The sequence below is a fragment of the Sus scrofa genome, chromosome 7 (genome assembly GCF_054392235.1).
Source record: "Sus scrofa isolate SSC_HxYL_T2T_F1_AM1 chromosome 7, Sscrofa_HxYL_maternal_Yorkshire_Landrace_v2.0, whole genome shotgun sequence".
Taxonomy (NCBI): Eukaryota; Metazoa; Chordata; class Mammalia; order Artiodactyla; family Suidae; genus Sus; species Sus scrofa.
The window spans coordinates 79922934-79942556 of record NC_139389.1 but is presented as its reverse complement, the minus strand read 5'-3'; the positions used below and the strand labels follow the sequence as shown (position 1 = coordinate 79942556).

General features: G+C 34.5%; 1 protein-coding gene across 5 annotated transcripts in view; it reads left to right on the top strand.

Moving 5' to 3' along the window:
* The window catches only part of LOC106504458 (uncharacterized), a 1793907-nt gene that overhangs the window by 1410047 nt on the left and 364237 nt on the right, over nucleotides 1–19623 (top strand). For 4 of the 5 annotated variants that reach the window (XR_014810743.1, XR_014810742.1, XR_014810741.1 and 1 more), the window contains one exon: nucleotides 1207–1308. The gene's annotated coding sequence lies outside the window, so the exon portion shown is untranslated. Of the gene's footprint in view, nucleotides 1–1206; nucleotides 3324–19623 lie in introns of those variants that run through there. The other variant, XM_084969048.1, reaches the window with a different exon arrangement.

Below are 19623 nucleotides of genomic sequence, written 5' to 3'. Positions count from 1 at the left end.
TCTTTGGGGGAAGAGTTCCACGATAATGATTTTTATCTTCATCATTTTCAGAGTTCCCAACTTACATGAAATGCATTCTTTTAAATGCAGTAAATCAATTAATTAACATTCAATAATTTGAAAGTTCTAAGTAGCTCAGTACAATAGGCGTCACATATCAAACATTATGATCATACACCCCATAGCACTGTAGATTCCTGAATATCATCAATAGTTTTAATACTTGTTCCACACACCTGCTGCAAAGAAAATTAGATCCCTTCCTCAGTGGTCGTATGTGACGCTTGAGTTGCCCTGCCTTTCCTGTTTGAGTCCTATGCCTGCAGTTTGTCCCAGCCATCATTTTCATGTACAGCTAACCATATGTCTAGATTCTCCTTGCCATAGCTGAAGTCTGAGTAGCTCATCCTTCTTTCTCATTAACTCCTCCTTAAAGCATTTATCAGCCAGAAATAGTCTTGTTCCCACTGGGTTGTCACTTACTCCACTGGGTTGTTACCTACTTCTCTTAGTCCTAGCTGTATTGAGTATTTCTACCTTCTTGGCTTTTGTATGCCAGTTAGTGGTTGCTACCTCTGTACACTCAAAGATCCTGATTTCTTGAAAGGATCCCATTTATTTAACAGTCACACTTGCTTTTTCTTTGTTTCTATATCTTCCTCTTGTTACTCAGAAAAAATCATTATCATTCTTTCATCAGACTTAGAGCATCAAGTATTTTGACAATTTCCAAATTCCCAATTTTCTCTGTCAGTGTTTATAGTCTCATTTTATAAGTTTGATTGTTTTCATAATTTAAAAATTTCTTTGATCTCTTTTGCATTAATATTTGAACAGTTTATTTCAAAAGTGATAGCTCATGTCAGTAATACTGAGAAGAACTAAGGAAATATTTTTTAAATACATAGTTGAACAAGTTTTTAAATGTGTATATTTATTTATACATGTTTATTTTAAAATGCAAGTAACAGTCACCCATATCTCTTCAAGCAGAGAGCTACTTTTAGTGTCTTGATCAATATCCTTCCAGAAACACTATGCAAATACTATAAATATAGAGATCAAGATGTAATTTTATTGCTTCCTTTGTTTATTTACCTAAAATTACTGAAAACCTTTTTGAATTTAAACTTTTTTTGAGAAGTTGGTTGTGGGATCATGTTCATTAAGGGTTTTTTTTTTTTTTTTTTTTTTTTTTTTCTCTAGGATTCATGCAAGGCCTAGGAATCCCTTTTAAAGTTTCTCCCAGTCAGTTGAAGTCATCTATCCTTATTCATGAGAAGATACCTATTGGAACAGAAGTCAAAGGTATGTTATGGGAATGTCCAATAATCTTTTGGACACAAAACCTTGTTAAGATTCAGAGTTGATTCTCAGGAATTACAGAAATAGAAAAAAGAGTGGAGCAATTCAAACGTAAATTATTTTGCTGATATACTGTGGAGATGAGACATGATAAGGAAATTTAAATGCACTTTTAAAATGTATTTTTGTAATGCTGACATTTCAAATTGATTATGAATGTAACTTTTCTATATTCTGTTTGTCAGAAGTGTTTTATGACTTAGAACATAATTTTAAAGTTTGCAAAGTATTCTATTTTATGCATATGACATATATATATATACACATCTATTGTTGGACATTTATATTTTTCTAATTAATTTTGCTATAATAAATAATACATGAGTATACTTACAGTTTTATTACTTACATGGACCTCAGATAATTTCAATTCCTAAAGATAGAATTACAAGGCCAAAGGGCGTCACATTACAAAAATTTGGCCTACCTCGCCAGTTAACCCCTGAGAAACTTCTAAATTTTACTGTCCTAAGCAGGACATGATTTTAATGGGAAATTAATGGGCAATAACATTTCTTTTGACTGAACATGATAACAATCACTGTTAGGAAAACTAAGAACAAAGTAAAAACCTTGAAAAATGAGTCAAATTAGTTTCTACAATTATTTTCTCCATCTGAAATTCTTCCTACTTGTTCTCTTTTATTTTAAAAACCATGAAGGGAATGCAACATCTTCTATTGTTATCAATGATGATATTATTTATAACATGAGGAAATCTATCTATCTATCTATCCATCCATTCAACCATCCATCCATCCATCCATCCCTATAGAACAGGAGAAAGTTTTGTCTTGTATTAGACTATATGCTTTGTTTTCAGTTTTGGTGAATCTTTCCTTCTTGATATAGACTTCATATGAATATAATGTATATACACACATATGCACATATGTGCATGTGTATATGTGTGTATACATACTCACACACACCATGTTTAGGCCATAAATAAATAGTTTTAAGTTTAGGGGGATTTTCAGAAACTATGTTACATATTTTTAAGAGACAACAGATTGTCATCTTCAGCGCATCAGCACTTAGCTTCACAAGGAGTAGAAAACCTAGAAAATATCTTAAAGATTGCATGGCACAAGCACTATTTGAATCATTACTACTATATGTTGAGGTCAGAAAAAAAAATGCATGCCAGGAAGTATCTGAACACTATGTTTACACTAGACAACTCTACTATAGATCAAAGGAGGGATCTTTTATTCAAGTCTATAACCTGTGAATTATCTCAACCATGGATATTAAATCAGCATTCTGTTTTAAGGGCTCCTTAAGAAAGGTTTTCTATAATTTTTATCAGGATTTTTTTTAGAAAATTTTCTCCTATAATTAATCTGTTCACTGTCCCTTGGGAACTCTATGCAGTGTATTTTCTTCCTGCTTTCAAATAATTCATTATCTATTCCTACGGTTATCCTTCATTTAAATTATTACATTTACAAAATCTATCTTAAAATGCACACATCTAAATCAATTTTTTTCTTTTTCTTCTCTACAAAGAAAAATATGAATTAAAATATTACCTTTTATTTCTTTATGACCAAAGTTTTGAAATACCTCTTCTAAATGAAATTTGATTTATCAATTCTTATTTTCAATTTCCTCTACAAATCTAAGTGGTTATTTAAGTTTGAATAATTTACTTGACTGTTTCAATTGTAATTCAAAACCAAGAGATTTGAAATATGCTTGCCTTAGTAACTGTAAAAATAAATATGTCAAGGTATATTTTATATGCAGAGCAGAAATGCTAATTTATGATAAAACTTACCATATTGTATTAAAACAATATAGGAACACATTAGTCAGACTGTGTACAAGAGAAACGCATCAGTTAGATGTTGATTTAAAATTAAAATTTAGTTTATATTTACTTTAATATTTATATTCTTGTTTCTTGTTCTGTATTAAAGAGGTTGAATAAAACATACTTTGCCAGTAACAAACCATTGTGATGAGTCATTTAGAGCCTAAAATGACATATTTAATTTTTAATTGACTCTCCTAATGGAAATCTGAAAATAGTTTTAGGCACTGTTAATATCTCTGCATTGGAAAACCATTTACTTTCAAATGATTCTTCTGGGCATAAAAACGCACAAACAATAAGAAACTTTGAAAAGTTTTAGCCAGAGATGTTCTAATATTACTTTCCCAGAAAGCTACAGAATATTTAACATTAAATAAAAGTGGAATATTACCATTGCTTAAAAATATTACTTTGGAATTCAAGGGTTCACTCTTTCAAAATGAATACACAAAACAGAGATACAACAATTGATGATTAAAGGGCTGGTTATTTATATCCACTCTCTATCACTTATTATCTTTTGTTTTACAATTTATTAGAAGAGACAAGGGGATAATATTTTGCATCTTAAAAGGAAAAATTATTGTTTTCCTTTTTTGTTATTAATATAACAATTGATACAGTTAAAACCCTACGAAAGAACAGGATTTAATTTTTGTGGTCATTTTTTCCTGCTTTCACTTTTTTCTCATTACCATGGATGATTGAGAGTTCATCATATAATATAACTCTTTTTTAAGATACATAAAATTGTGACACAGTCTCTAAGTTGTCACATTCTGTGTACTATTTGTACTCTGTATCACTCTGTGATGACACCTGATGTCATCTGTTTCTTATTTTCATTCTTTCTGGCTAAATCTTACCTTCATATATAAGATGTACAGTAGCTTTCCATAGGCAAAACTAGTGTGTCTAGTGTACGTGTCTTTTGAAAAATGTCAAAATTTTGACAGGGTGGAAAATGTTTAATGCTTTTTCCTGTGCTGTCAAAATGTTGAATTGACTTCTGACAGCGTGGGAAAAGGTTTAACATTATTCCTGGGAGGCATTTGTAACTCTTGTCTATGAAAACTCTTAATTTTTCTACCTATAACCCCATTTTTTCCCCATAAAACTTTAACCCTCAAGTTGCAGGCCATAAGTAATAGTTGCACTTTTTAGTATGTCAGATTTAGTGCTATGTGCCACTCCTTCTGCAATGTCATTGTTATATAGTCAAGCTATGTTTTAGTAAGATAACATGATGCAAAAATTGATCACCCAATGGCATTTTTCTACAAGGCGGTGGATAGAATGGAGCAATAAGTATTGATGGAGCAGAACTATGGAAATGTCATTTTGAAATTGTATAATACCATCATTTCCAGCACTGTCTTTGTGCAGATACTAAGAAGAATGCTCAAAAACAAGATTGCCTCAAGAAAAATATCCAGAGTATTATAGCAAATTATCTTAGAATATAAAGATGAATATATGTGGCTAGAGACATTGGTGAAGAGAGATATTAGTTGTCACAAGTCATTTTTGGATTGAGGTAGAATATAAACTTCCTGCAATTTTAAAGAAATGGAAGAAGTTTTCACAAAAACCATCAAGATAAACAGTTGCAACAAATGGTGATAAAACAGATGGTTTTTAATATCAGTAATTCTGCACGATGAAGCAGTGTGCAATGATTTCGTGTTTGTTTTTGATATAGTTTCTTGTTGTTTAGCTCAGTTTTTTGCTGAAATAGTTGACAGACCATTAATCTAAAGAGCTCTATACCTTTAGATTCAGTGTTGCTCCTCTGATAGCACCAAAGTATTAACATTTGATATTGAGTTAAAATTGATTTAACATTATTTTTAATAATGCAAGAACCATCTTAAAAAACTAAAGACGTTGATGAAAAATAGAATAAAGTTGCAGGGCTCAAACATAGATAAATAGAAGCAAAGAGCAATGGTTTGAAATGATAAACATTTCCATTTCAGTTGTAACTGAATTTCTGTACCCATTCACAATATAATGAGGTACAGATATAAAGATATTTATGGTTTAGTCTTTAATTCAGGGACTAAATAATAATAAATACATTAAAAAGCTCTTGAATAATTTTATGAAGTGATATGTTTTATAATAATTATTGTGACCATATAATATTCTTTAGGCTATAGTGCTCTACTTATTAATCTCAAATTTCTTGAGATGAACATGTGGAAGGAGGTAAATAACTGAGGAAATACTGAAGATTTTGGGGCTTCATGATAACATGTATTCCATTCTGTTAAATATAATAATACCAAAAGTGAACTGTGTCATGGAACTTAGGGCCTGGTCCTAATCATAAGAATATTCAAGATGGTCTCATAACTTCTGCAAATCAAAGGTGACATTATGGCTTTGGCATGTACCATGAACCATCATAGATAAAAGATGTCTTTATATCTTTTATGAATAGCTTATAACTGGTATTTCTATATTTGAGTATTTAGAATTTTTAGGTTAATAATTTCAAAGTAGAACAGTTGAGGTGAGGTTTATTAAAAGAACCTACAATCAGTGGAATAAGTAAAAATCAGGATGTTGATATCTTTTTTTTTAATCCATTGTTTTAACTGCAGGTGGAGCCCCAAGCTAACAGCAGTTGGTAACAAGGCTTGCAGATAGTAATTTTCTCAATTGCTGAGATAAACATTCCCTCAGTGCATGTGGGGGAAAAAAAAAAAAAAAACAGAGGAAACTTTCTATGGATAGTAATGTAAATTTTTAATCCCTTAAATATGGAAAGTGGTATAGTACATCTCTAATGAAAAAAAAAATCTACTATATGGTTGTATGGAGCTTTGTGGGGTCTATAGAAGTATTTCAAGAACTATAGCAGAGTCCAGAGAAAATTAGGTGTGGATCTGAGCCATCTGCAGTAAACTCTAAATTACTACTGAATAAGATGTGTACAAAACTATTTAAATGTGCTCTTTAAAAAAAAAAAAATAGCTGAAAGACACCAATGTAAGGCACTGTTAAGATAATTAAGCATCGCATTATTCTAAATAAAGCAATATACAATTAGAATAAAAAGACCAGTGCATTCTTCAGGTCTACTCAGTGTAGTAGAAAAGGAGACATAAAATCCTGTTTCTGATAAATGTGATCAAGAAGATGTTTTAAAATTAGATAAAGATTTTTAGAGGCCCCCAAATAATTAATTTTGCCTTGGAAGAAAGGCAAAGAAATGACAATAATTTGGTATTTAAAGAGTGAAAAGTGTTTCAGCTAACCTAAATGCAAATGGGAAATATCTGAACCAAAGCAAACAAGGGAAAATAACCTTATTAGTAGTAATATTAATATATTAATATTGATAAATAGTTAATATATTTAAATTATATGCCTAGTAGTACTATTCTTATTAACAACAATTTTATGTCCAGTATTTGTGGAACATTTAATTTTACCAGTGTTGTACTACATATTAATTCACCTAATCCTCAACCAAGCTTATTTGATAGGAACTATAATTATTCTCACTCCCAGATCACTGCAACACCGATCCTTAACCCACTGAGCAGAGCCAGGGATTGAACCTGTGTCCTCATACATACTAGTCAGATTTGTTTCTGCTAAGCTGCAATGAGAACTCCTATCTCCCATTCTATATGTTGTCTTTTTTTTTTTTTTTTAATTTTTCCTTTGCTGTGAAAAATCTTGTAAGTTTGATTAGGTCCCGTCTGTTTATGTATTTTTATTTCTGTTGCCTTGGAAGATTGACCTTAGAAAATATTTGTACAGTTTGATTAAGACTGTTTTGCCTATGTTCTCTTATAGCAGTTTTATGGTATCATGTCTTTTATTTATTTATTTACCTATCTTTTTATGGCTGTACCCAGGGCATATGGAGGTTCCCTGGCTAGGGGTCAAATCAGAGCCACAGCTACCAGACTACACCACAGCCACAGCAATACAGGATCCGAGCCTCATCTGAAACCTATATTATAGTTCATTGGAACACCAGATCCTTAACCCACTGAGCAAGGCCAGGAATTGAGCCCATGTTCTCTGGATCCTAGTTGAGGTTGTTAACCACTGAGCCATGGTGAGAACTCCTCATGTCTTATATTTAAGTCTTTGAGCTATTTTGTGTTTATTTTTGTGCATAGCATGAGGGTGTTTTCTAGTTTCACTGATTTACCTCAGCTGCCCAGTTTTCCCACCACCTCTTACTGAAAAGGCTGTCTTTTTCCTATTTTATTTTCTTGCCTCCTTTATTGACGATTAATTGATGCTGGGTGTCTGGATTTATTTCTGAGCTTTCTATACTCTTTCGTCAGTCCCTATGTCTGTTTTTGTATCAGTACCACATGGCTTTAATTACTGTAGCTCTGTAATGTCTGAAGTATGGGAGAGTTATACTTCTTGCTTGTTTTTTTTGTTCTGTTTTGTTTTGTTTTTTCTCAGGATTGCTTTGGTAATACTGGGTCATTTATAGTTACATATAAATTTTTGGATTATTCTATCTCTGTGAAAAATGACATGGGTAATTTAATAGTTATCCCATTAAATCTGTAGATTGCTCTGGGGAGTGTGGCCATTTTAACAATATTAATTCTTCCAATCCAGGAACATGGGATATCTTTCAATTGCTTTGAACCCACTTTAATGTCTTTTATTAATTTTGTATAGTTCTCAGCATATAGGTCTTTCATGTCCCTGATCAGGTTTATTCCTAGGATTTTTTTTTTTATTTTAAAAAATATGATTTTTTATATTCCTTTTCTAATATTTCATTGTTAGTTTTAGAAATGTGATTGATTTCTTAATGTTAATCTTGAATTCTGCTACTTTGCTGAATTCACTTATCAGTTTGAATAGTTTTTGTGTGGAGTCCTTAGGTTTTTTTATATACAGTATCATGCCATCTGCATATAGTGACAATTTTACCTCTTCTCTTCTAATTTGGATAAATTTATTTCCTATTTTTGGTCTAATTGCTGTGGCCAAGACTTCCAATCCTATGTTGAATAAAAGTGGTAAGAGTGGGCATCGTTATCTTATTCCAGATTTTAGCAGGAGGATTTTCAGCTTTTCTTCATTGAGTAGTATATTGGCTGTGGATTTGCCATAGATGGTTTTTATTGTTTTTTTTTTTTAATTTTATTATTTAAATGTACTGAGATATTTTCCCTCTCTACCCACTTTGGGAAGAGTTTTTAATCATGAAAGGATGCTGAATTTTGTCAGATGCTTTTTCTGCATCTATTAAGGTGATCATGTGATTTTGAACTTTTCTATGTTAATGTGATCATTTTGATCGATTTGCACATGTTAAACCATAGGTGTGAGCTTGTGATAAATCCCACTTGGTTGTGGTATATGATCTTTTTCATGTGTCGTTGGATTTGGTTTGCTAAAATTTCATTGAAAATCTTTGCATTCATATTCTTCAAAGATATTGGCCTATAATTTTCATTTTTGGTGGTTTATTTGTCTAGTTTTGGTATTAGGGTGATGGTGGCTTCAGCAAATGTCCTTGAGAGTATTCCTTTTCAGTATTTTGAAAGAGTTTATAATATTTGGTAGAATCCACCTGTTAAGCCATCTGGTCCTGGACTTTTATTTATAGAGATTTTTTTAAATTATATATTCAATTTCATCTTAATGATTGGTCTGTTCAAATAGACTGTTTCTTCTTGATTTAATTTTGATGGGCTTTATGTTTCTAAAAAGTTGTTCATGCTTGTAGGTTGTCAAATTTTTGGCATATAATTCTTCATAGTATCTTCTTATAGTTTTTTCTTGTATTCCTGCAGTATCAGTTGATATTTGTTTATTTGGGTCTTCCTGCAGTATCCGTTGATAGTATCAGTATCAGTTGATAGTTTGTTTATTTGGGTCTTCTCTCTTTTCTTCTTGATGAGACTGGGCGGATGTTTGTTAATTACATCTACCTTTTGTGAAAAACCAGTTCTTGGAGTTACCATCATGGTTCAGTGGAAACAAATCCGACTAGGAACAATGAGCTTATGGGTTCAATCCCTGGCCCTGCTCAGTGGGTTAAAGATCCAGCATTGCCATTAGTTGTGGTGTAGGTCACAGACACAGCTCAGATCTGGCATTGAGGTGGCTGTGGTGAAGGCCTGTGGCTACAGCTCTGATTCAACCCCTAGCCCCAAACCTCTATATGCTGCAGATGTGCCCCCCCCCCAAAAAAAAGGCAAAAAAAAAAGTTCTTAGTTTTAGTGATTTTTTTCCTATTTTTTAAATCTCTATTTTATCGGTTTCCTTTTTGATTTTTATATTTCCTTCTTTCTGCTGACCTCAGGTTTTGTTTATTCTTCTTTTCCTAATTCTTTTAGGTGGTAGGTTAGGTCGTTGATTTGAGATTTTCTTTTTTTGTGGAAGGCCTATATCTCTATAAATTTCCCTCTGATCTACTTTTGAGGCATCCTATAGATTTTGTATACTTAATGTTCTTTTTTTTTTTGTCTTGTCTCAAGGTATATTTTAATTTCCCTTTTGATTTTCTCATTGACCCATTGGTTTTTGACAGCATGTTATTTATTCTCCATGTAATCAGTTTTTTTCTCATTTCTTTTCTTGTGGTTTATTTCTCATTTCATGCCATTATGTTCAGAGAAGATGCTTAAAATAATTTCTAAACTCTTAAATTGTTGAGGTTAGTTTTATGCCCCAGTATATGGTTAATCTTAGAGAATATCCCATAAGCACTTGAAAAAAGAATGTATATTCTGTTTTCTTGGTGGGAGAGGAATGTAATGTCTGAAAACATCAATTAACTCTAACCGTTCTGTTGCGTCATTTAGGATCTCTGTTGCCTTACTGATTTTTCTGTCTCGAACATCTGTCCATTGATGTGACTAGGGCATTAAAGTCTCCTACTGTTATTGCATTCCTATCAATTTCTCCTTTGATATCTATATGTATTTATTTTATGTATTTGGGTACTCCTATATCGGGGCATATATATTGATGTGTTTAATATCCTCTACTTGAATTAATCTTTTTGTCATTAAATAGTGACCTTCTTTATCTTTATGGCTTTTGTTTTAAAGTGTATTTTGTCTGATATGAGTATTGTGAATCCACTTTCTTGTCATTTCCATTTGCATAAAAGATCTTTTTCAATCCCCTAACTTTCTAAATACATGTATTCTTTGCCTTAAGATAGAATTTTTTTTTTTTTTATAGGCAGTATATTGTAGGATCCTGTTTTTCTTATCCAGTCTGCCATTCTATTTCTTTTTATTGGAGCATTCAGTCCATTGATATTTAAGGTTCTTATTGATAAATATATATTTATTGCCATTTTAAATCTTGTTTTCTAGTTGATTCTGTGTTTCTCTTTTGTTCCTTTTTCTTTTTGTGGTTGGATAATTTCTATTTATTTTATGCTTATGTCCTCTTATTTTTGCTTTTTGTGAATTTATTTTTGGTTTTGATTTGTAGCTGCACTGTTTTTCAAGTATCTTAATCCCTTCCTATATCTGTTGGCCTTAAACTGATAGTCATATATGTTCAAACATACTCTAGAAAAAAGTCTAGATTTTCTAACTCCCCTTGCCCACATTTTATTATTTTGATAGCCTTTTGATAGTCGTTTCTTCATGTTTGTCCTTTGGCTGTTCCTTATGTTTATCAGAGCTTTCACAAATGCATTTTTTGTTACTTGTTTTACTTTCCAATCTGTATATTGGCTTATTTAAGTGATTAGTTTCTAATGATGATTTCCTCCATTGTGTGTCTTATTACTTCTTTCTTATTTAGAGGAGACCTTTCAGTGTTTCTTTCAGGATAGATTAGTATTGTTGCATCCTTTTAGTTTTTGCTTGTCAGATAAATTCTTTATCTCACTATCTATTTTTAATAATAATCATGCTGGGTAGAATATTTTAGATTGTGCATTTTTCTCTTTTAAAAATTTGGATATATCTTGCCACTCTCTTCTTGCTTGTAGTGTTTCTATAGAGAAAACAGCTGATAATCTCACGAGGTTCCCTTGTAATTAACTCTTTGGTTTTCCTTTGCTTCCTTTAGAGTCCTCTCATTATCTTTAACTTTGGCCATTTTTATTATAATATGTTTTGGGGTAGGTCTGTTTTGTGTTCATCTTCTTGGGGACCGTCTGTGCTCCCAGAATCTGGATATCTATTAACCTCTTCAGATTTGGAAAGTTTTTAGCCATAATTTCTTCAAATACATTTTCTTTTTCTTTAGGGCTGTACCTGCAGCATATGGATGTTTCCAGGCTAGGCATCAAATTGGAGCTGTAGCCACCAGCCTACGCCAAAGCTGCAACAACTTCAGATCAAAGCCATGTCTGTGACCTACACCACAGCTCATGGCAATGCCAGATCCTTAACCTACTGAGCAAGGCCAGGGATCAAACCCGTGTCCTCATGGACGCTTGTCGGGTTCGTTAACTGCTGAGCCACACGACAGGAACTCCACTTTAAAGACACTTTCAATCCCCTCTTCTCTTCTTCTTCTGGGATCCCTATTATGCATAAATTTTCACACTTAATAAAATCTCATAGATCTCTTGTATTGCTTTCATATTTTTTTTCACTTGGCTTCCTGTCTGCTCTCCTGACTAGGTAATTCTGTTTTTCTGTCTTCCAAGTCACTTATTCCTTCCTTTGCATTACTCATTCAGTTGTTCAATGCATTTAGCTCAGCTTTTGTCTTGATATATGAATTTTCTAATTTTTTGGCCTCTCCTTATAGTTTCTAGTTCATTTTTAAAGTAATCAATATTACTGTACATAGCAGCTCTTAATTCCATCAGTATTTTCATTCCCTTCTGTCTGTCTGTCTGTCAGACTACAGGAGTCAGTTTCATTGTTGGCTCCTTCAGGGGAATTGTCCTTTTTTTAAAACTAGGAATGGCTCCTGTGCTTCTTCATTTTGCTTATATTTTTCTTACTCTCTGCGCTTTGAGAAAACAATTATCTACTTTAGTCTTAGAGTGCTATTTGTATGCATGACGGTCCACAGGTAGCTTCTGTGGGTTTAGTATTTTTTTGGCATGAGGGCTCTTTTTGGTTTGGATGTTTGCTTTCTCTTCCCTCAGTTTATGTATGCCATTATCTCCGTGAGAGGAGGTGTCCAGGTGCTTGGCCTGCCTATGTTTTAATGGAGATGGAGGCAGTGGGTTCTGCCTATAAGCAGTGCCTAGCACCTGGGCCCTTGGCAGCAGTGGTGATCCCTGAGGAGGTGGGAGCAGAAGGTTGTGCCTGGTTGCAGGGCCATTGGCAGTTGCAGTGACCTCCAGAGAGGTAAGGGATGGCCTTCAGGGCCCTTGATAGTCAGTGGTGGGATGTGTGCTTTTACAGGAAGGTGGAGGCAATGGGTGGTACTCAGTTGCTAGGCTGTCCATAGTAACAACCCCTGGGGTAACTGGGGCAGTAGGTGGCGCCTTGTCAAGGGACCCTCAGTGGTGGTAGGTTATACCTACCTCTGGAGTCTGAGATGGTTGTGGCAGTTTTCACCTGCCCCCAAGCCCAAGTAAGAGGCACCTTGCCATTTGAGAGCACATGTGTGTAGAGACAGAAGTTCCTGTGGTGGTCTAACCCCCCACCAAACACACACACACACACACACACACACTCACACACTCCCCAACAGTGATGCCTTACTTTTCTGGTGGATCTTAACCTCCCTCAGCGTTCCTCCACTGTGGCGCACCATTCCCTAGCCCCCTCAGGCTGGTTCCGCACAGCCAACCCTAGTCTTCTTCCTAGAGCTGACCTCTGAAGCCTGAGTCTCAGCACCCAGCCATTACTTGAGTGTCTTATGCTGTGGTGTGCTGGGTGGTGGTACCAATCGTCTGTGTGGCTCTCTCTGCTTTGTACTCCTCAGACCCACTACTGTGCTTTTCTCCAAGGCTTTGAGGATCACCCTCTGTCTCAGCTGATCCCCAGCTGTCAGAGGCCTCCCGGTGTGAGGATTCCTTTCCTCTTTCACAGCTACTTCTGCAAGTGCTAATCTCTTTCTGATTCTTTTTCTTCCTCTTCTGTCTCTTACCTATTGTAAATAGTGCTGCAGTGAACATGTTGATGCAAATATTTTTTGAGTTGGTGATTTTGTTTTCCTCCTCTTGCTGGATCATATAGTAGTTTTATTTGTAATTTTTTTAAGGAACTTCTATACTGTTTTCCATCTTTGAACAAAAATGACAAAGCATTAAAAAAATTACTCCCCCAAAACAAAGCAGTTATTAAAACAAGACTCAGATATGACAGAGATATTAGAATCATCTGTGGGTTTAAATAACTATGATTAACATGTTAAAAGTGCTAATAGAAAAGGTTGAGCAACATGAAATCTCATGAAAGTAATTTTAGCAAAGGGAAGAAAACTATATATAAAAAAATGTAAGGCTAGAAATGAAACCTCTAGTAATAGATAAAAAATGCCTTTGATGGCTCATCATCAAACTCAGCAGAGAAAAAAGTCAATGAATTTAAAATGTCCATTGAAATTACACAAACAGAAACTGAAAAGAAAGAGAAGTAGATCCAAAGCTTTTGGTACAATATCAAATAGTCTCTCATATGTGAGATTGCAATGTCAGTAAAAGAGAAAATGGAGCAGAAGAAATATTTGAAGAAACAATGAGAATCTTTTTTCAAAATGCAAACATGTATAAATTAAAAACTCAAGAACTCACAAAAAAACAAATCAAATCAAACAAAAATCAAAACAGGATTATAGATATATAAGACAAAAAGAAAAATTTGAAGGCATACCAATATAAAAGACCCATTACATTGAAGGAATAAAAAATTACTACAGAATTCTTTCATTTCTTTTTTTTTTTTTTTTATTTTATTTTATTTTTTTTTGTCTTTTTGCCTTTTCTAGGGCTGCACCCACAACATATGGAGGTTTCCAGACTAGGGGCCTTATAAGAGCTGTAGCTGCCAGCCACAGCCACAGCCACAGCAACGTGGGATCTGAGCCGCATCTGCAACCCACACCACAGCTCACGGCAACGCCGGATCCTTAACCCACTGAGCCAGGCCAGGGACAATACCAGCAACCTCATAGTTCCTAGTCAGATTCGTTAACCACTGAGCCACAACGGGAGCTCCACCACAGGATTCTTTTGAGCAGATACATTTCACTGAAATTATTCAGATATACACATAAGCATCATTCATCAAGGAGCCATGTTTATTAACAAAACAAAAAAAAAAAACTTCCAAGTGTTAAAGAGAATGTGGAACAACTGGACTTCTCATACATTGCTGGCAGGAATGCAAATGGAATAGCTACTTTAGAACACAGTTTAGCTGGTTCTTACAAGTTAAACATATATTAACTCTACTGTCGAGAATTCCATGGTAAAGTATTTATACAAGTGAAGTCAAAACTTTTATTCACACAACAAGTTTTACACATATGCATGTTAATGTTATTCCTCATTGCCACTAAATAGAAACATAGCAGATGCCCCTAATCAGGTAAATGTATAAAGAAACCATGTTATATCCACGCATTGGATATATTCAGCAATAAATAAAAGAACTAGTTATTCGTCAACATAGAAAACTGGATACGTTTTACTAAATGAAATGACTCAGATGCAAAGGAGTACATGTTGTATGATTCCATTTATATGACATTTTCAAAAAGCAGTAGTGTGAGGATGGAAAATAGATTCATTATTGCTGGGGTACGGAGTGAGAGAGGTCTTGGTTGCAAAAGTAACATGGGAGAAAATTTGGGAGTGATGGAACTGTTCTATATCTTACTGTGGTGGTAGAAACATGACTCAAATAAATTGTCAAATCCCTCAGGACTGAACAGTGAGCTTTATGGTATGCAAATTTAAAACAAAATTGGCAAAGATGTCAGGAGGAATCCAAGAAGGGATGTGGACTATGACAAATGAATCTACTTGTATCATAAAGTAATGATAAAGACACTTTGAAGAAGGTTTAGGGAAGACTTGAACTTTGGAAAATATTTTTTTAAATTTCTTTTAGTAAAAGATAGTTGATTTACAGTGTTGTGTTCATTTCTGCTATACAGCACAGTGATTCAGATATATATATATATAAATACATATGCATACACACATACTCATTTTCATATTTTTTCAATTATGATTTATTATAGAATATTGAATATAGTATATTAAATACTATATATTTGGTAAGACCTTATTTATCCATTCTACATATAATGGTTTGCAGCTGCTAATTCCAAACTCGAAACTCATCCCTTCCCCAACCCCCTCCTGCTTGGCAACCACAAATCTGTTCTCTATGTCTGCAAGTTAAAAACAGTTTTGTTTCTTTTTTTTTTAAGTTGACTCTATAAGACTAAAGAAAAAAAATAACAGTAAATAAATATTATATGGGTTTCCCCCCTCCACCCCAGCCATAAACACATTTGTGTCTATGTGTAAGCAACTCTGAAAACACTTGAATAACAACTAAATGGTTTAGGTTACTGAGGGCTTGGGAGTGAAGGCTTTGCTGGGTTTTGCTCATTTGTTGAGTCTAAAGTGGTAGATGGTGGTTATTTAGAGAGCCATGAGAGAAGAGGTCAAAGATAAGAAAGGTGCTGAGTGCTAGTGTAATCCTGTGGAGGATATAGGGAGAAAAGCAAGGAGCTAAATTGGGGACTTGGCCTTAAGAAGAAGGAAAGGCTCATATTCTAAAGCTGTGGCAGAATGAAATTAAGTATGAGAGAGGAAGGCAAAAAGCTTTAGGAGGTAGAAATCAGGAAGCTTGACTGTAGTTCAGTCAATAAAATAGAAGAAAACACATCTCTGAAAACGAAGAGAGTGATGGCCTGTCCAGCATGGTACAGTCTTAATTGAAAAGATATATCACATGAGGTAAGACTAATATAGTCTTCTATTGAATGTTCTGGGAAAGGCAATGAATTTCATTTGAATATCTATGACTGTGTCTGCCCACTATAGCAAAAACAAAGACCTTTTTATTGTTTAACAAAAACAAAGATTTAATCAATTCAGTGACTTTGGCTTTCTTGACATTTTTAATGCAAGTATTTAAACTACCTTTAAAGTTGAAAACAAAGAAGCAACTCTGAAGACATTCATGCCTTCCATATTTGGGGAGGATTAGATAAAACAGAGCACTGACTATGTCTCAGTATTCTTGAAATTGAATTATGCTTTTCTGAACTAAATAAATATTTTAATCCTGGAATGTTCAGTGTTTTCAAATCATGAGCATCTTAAAGAGGATACAGGGGATATATTAGTTCAAGAAAAGGAAGTTTATTATGCAAATTCTGAGCATCTACATTTACCTAAGAACCTTAGAAACTATCCATTTTAAAGTGGAAATGGATAGTATAACCTAATGTATATAAACCAGATACTGAACTGACCAACTCCAGATTTGGAAAAAGAGCATATCCTCTTAATAATAGCTTTAAAATCTCACAGTAAGAATCTAAATATGTTGGCCACCAACGAAGTACAAAATACTAATAGAATCCCAGTACAGTTCTATTTTTTCCCATCATTAGCTAATTAATAACCAGTTGATATGCCTGTCATAGAAGCATTTACCAAACCAATTTCACTGGCATTCTCTGTGGACCACAGGGTTAAATAACATGGAACTATGGTAGGGATGAGTTCTTCCATACAATTTATTCAAACTTGTGTGAAACCACAGTGTAATTCAAAGAACATTTTACCTTTTTTTTTCATTTTCTGGTCATCATTAAGCCTACTTCACTTCAAAAGATTTTATTAGACCCAATAACCAGAGAGTTTCAGTGTAATCTACTTAGATTACATTCTAATTTCATATAATAAAAAATGCAGTTCTAATACTTATCAATTACACATCAGTTGCTAAATTAACTATTCATAAAATGCTAATTCATTTTCATGAATCTAAATCTCTCTGTATACAAGTCAGTTAAATTGTCTACTAAAAAATACTTGACATCTTTTTTTTCACAAAACCAAAAATTACTCTGTCCATCTTTCTAAAAATGTCTAATTTTTAAGTGCTGCATTCTTGAATATATGTGTTTAAATAAATATCCTTCTGTTTTTTTGTCTTTTTTATGGCCACACCCACAGCATATGGAAGTTCCTAGCTGAGGTCTAATCAGAGCTGCAGCTGCTGGCTTACACCACAGCAACAGCAATGCAGAATCTGACCCACGTCTGCGACCTACACCACAGCTCATGGCAATGCCGGATCTTTAACTCACTTAGTGGGGTCAGGGATCAAACCCTCCTCCTCATGATATTAGTAAGGTTCCTTACCACCTAGCCACAGTGGGAACTCCTAAATGAATATCCTTAAGGATATAAAATAATTTGTACAAGGACAACTAGTGGTTTGAAGTTTTTACATAATTTAAATAAAATGTCTAAGTGACATTTTGCATGGTTAATTATAAAGGACAATAGCTCGATTTTAAAAATACATGCTTGGAGTTCCCATTGTGGCTCAGCGGGTTAAGAACCTGACTAGTATCCATGAGGATGTGTGTTCGATCCCTGGCCTCACTCAGAGGATTAAAGAGCCAGCATTGCCTTGAGTTGTGGCATAAATTGCAGATGTGGCTCAGATCTGATATTTGTGTGATTGCGGCTGTGGCATGTGCGTGGCTGCAGCTCTCATTTGACCCCTAGAGCCTGGGAACCTCCATATACTACAGGAGTGGCCCTAAAAAGAAAAAAAACCTCTTATATTTAAGCCCTAAATGACTGATAAAACAATTATATCAGTTTCCTGTCACAGTTGCAAATGTTGTTTTAAAATATTTTCTAAATATTTTTTAGTACACACGTGTTTGTTTCCTAGATGCTAGGTTTTTTTTTTTTTTTTTTTTTTTTTCAATTTCTATGAAAGTCAAGTAAAAGCAGGCCATTGGCCACCTGTCATCTATCTTCTATCCACCAATCTCTTATCTCCTAAAAATGGAGTCCAATTTCTGAATTTCTGCCAGTTTGTAGTGAATTCGTATTATCTAGTTCCCTAAGTTGTGCTCTACCTACAAGCACATACATGCAGCAGCTGCATGTTATATGACGCCCAACAAATCCAGCCACACCCTAGTCCCAGAAGCTCCTGGCTAGTCCCAGAAGCTCCCATTGAACTAGTACTCTGCACTATCAATCAAATCCACAACTAACAAGTTTTCTTACTCTATTTTGAATCCAGGCTGGTACTGCTTGCTGCCCAGGCCAGTCAATCGAGAGAGACGAGGTGCTGGGGGAAGGAATATGATTTTATTTGGAAAGCTGTCAGACTGAGAAGATAGTGGACTAGTGTCCCAAAGAAATATCTTGCTCAGGTTTGAATGCTAGTTTCTTTCATGGAGCACAGAGTAGGAAGTGAGAAGGTAAAGTGAAAAAAAGGCAGTAAGTTGTTGCATATATTTCCTGGTAATGGCCAGACTCTGGAGGAGATGTGTTAATTTCTTCTTTCCTGCAGCTTGGTCAGGATGTTTCCTGTGAGCTAAACAGTTATTTTAGCTTAAACTCAGGCATGAGAGGCAGGGTTCCAGGAGATGGGCCATTATGAACACTTAAGCTATAGACAACATCCCTTTCATGATTAACTTTTGTAGCAACAGCAATAGATTATAAAGATTAAAGTAAAAAAAAAATGCAGTATGGAGTTAGGTTTATTCTTCCCTATTACAGTTCTACTTGGCTTAAATAGTGGGGAAATTCTGTAATCATTAAAATGAATTATAAAACCATATTAGGATTTTTTTTTTTTTGTCTTTTTAGGGCCACACCCATGGTGTATGGAAGTTCCCAGGCTAGGGGTTGAATTGTAGCTGTAGCTGCCAGTCTATGCTACAGCCACAGCAATGCCAGATCCCAGCCATGTCTGTGACCTACATCAGAGCTCATGGCAATGCCAGAGCCTTGGAATCCACTGAGCAAGGCCAGGGATCAAACCCCTATCCTCATGGATACAAGTCTAATTCATTACTGCTGAGGTACAACAGGAACTCCTGTATTAGGATCTTAACACTTATAAACGATGATAAAGAATTAACTACACAAGGCAAAACTTTTGGTTACAGAGTCACTATGGTAGGATAAAGACGCGTGTTTGAGGGAAGCACAAGAATTTGTAAACTATTATTTAAAGCAGAGTCTTTGAGAATTATTTTAGAGAGTACTTTAAAAAGTACAAAGAGTTCCTATTGTGGATCAGTGGGTTAAGAACCTGACATAGTGTCCATGAGGATTCAAGTTTAATACCTGTCTTGCTCAGTGGGTTAAATATCTGGCATTGCCGCATAGCTGTGGCTGGCATGGCTGTGGCTGTGGCATAGGCAAGCAGCTACAGCTCTGATTCAACCTCTAGCCTGGGAACTTCCACATACCATAAGTGTGACTACGAAAAGAAAGAAAAATGTACCGGCCTGAACATGGCTTGTCATTATTTAGTAAAACGAAA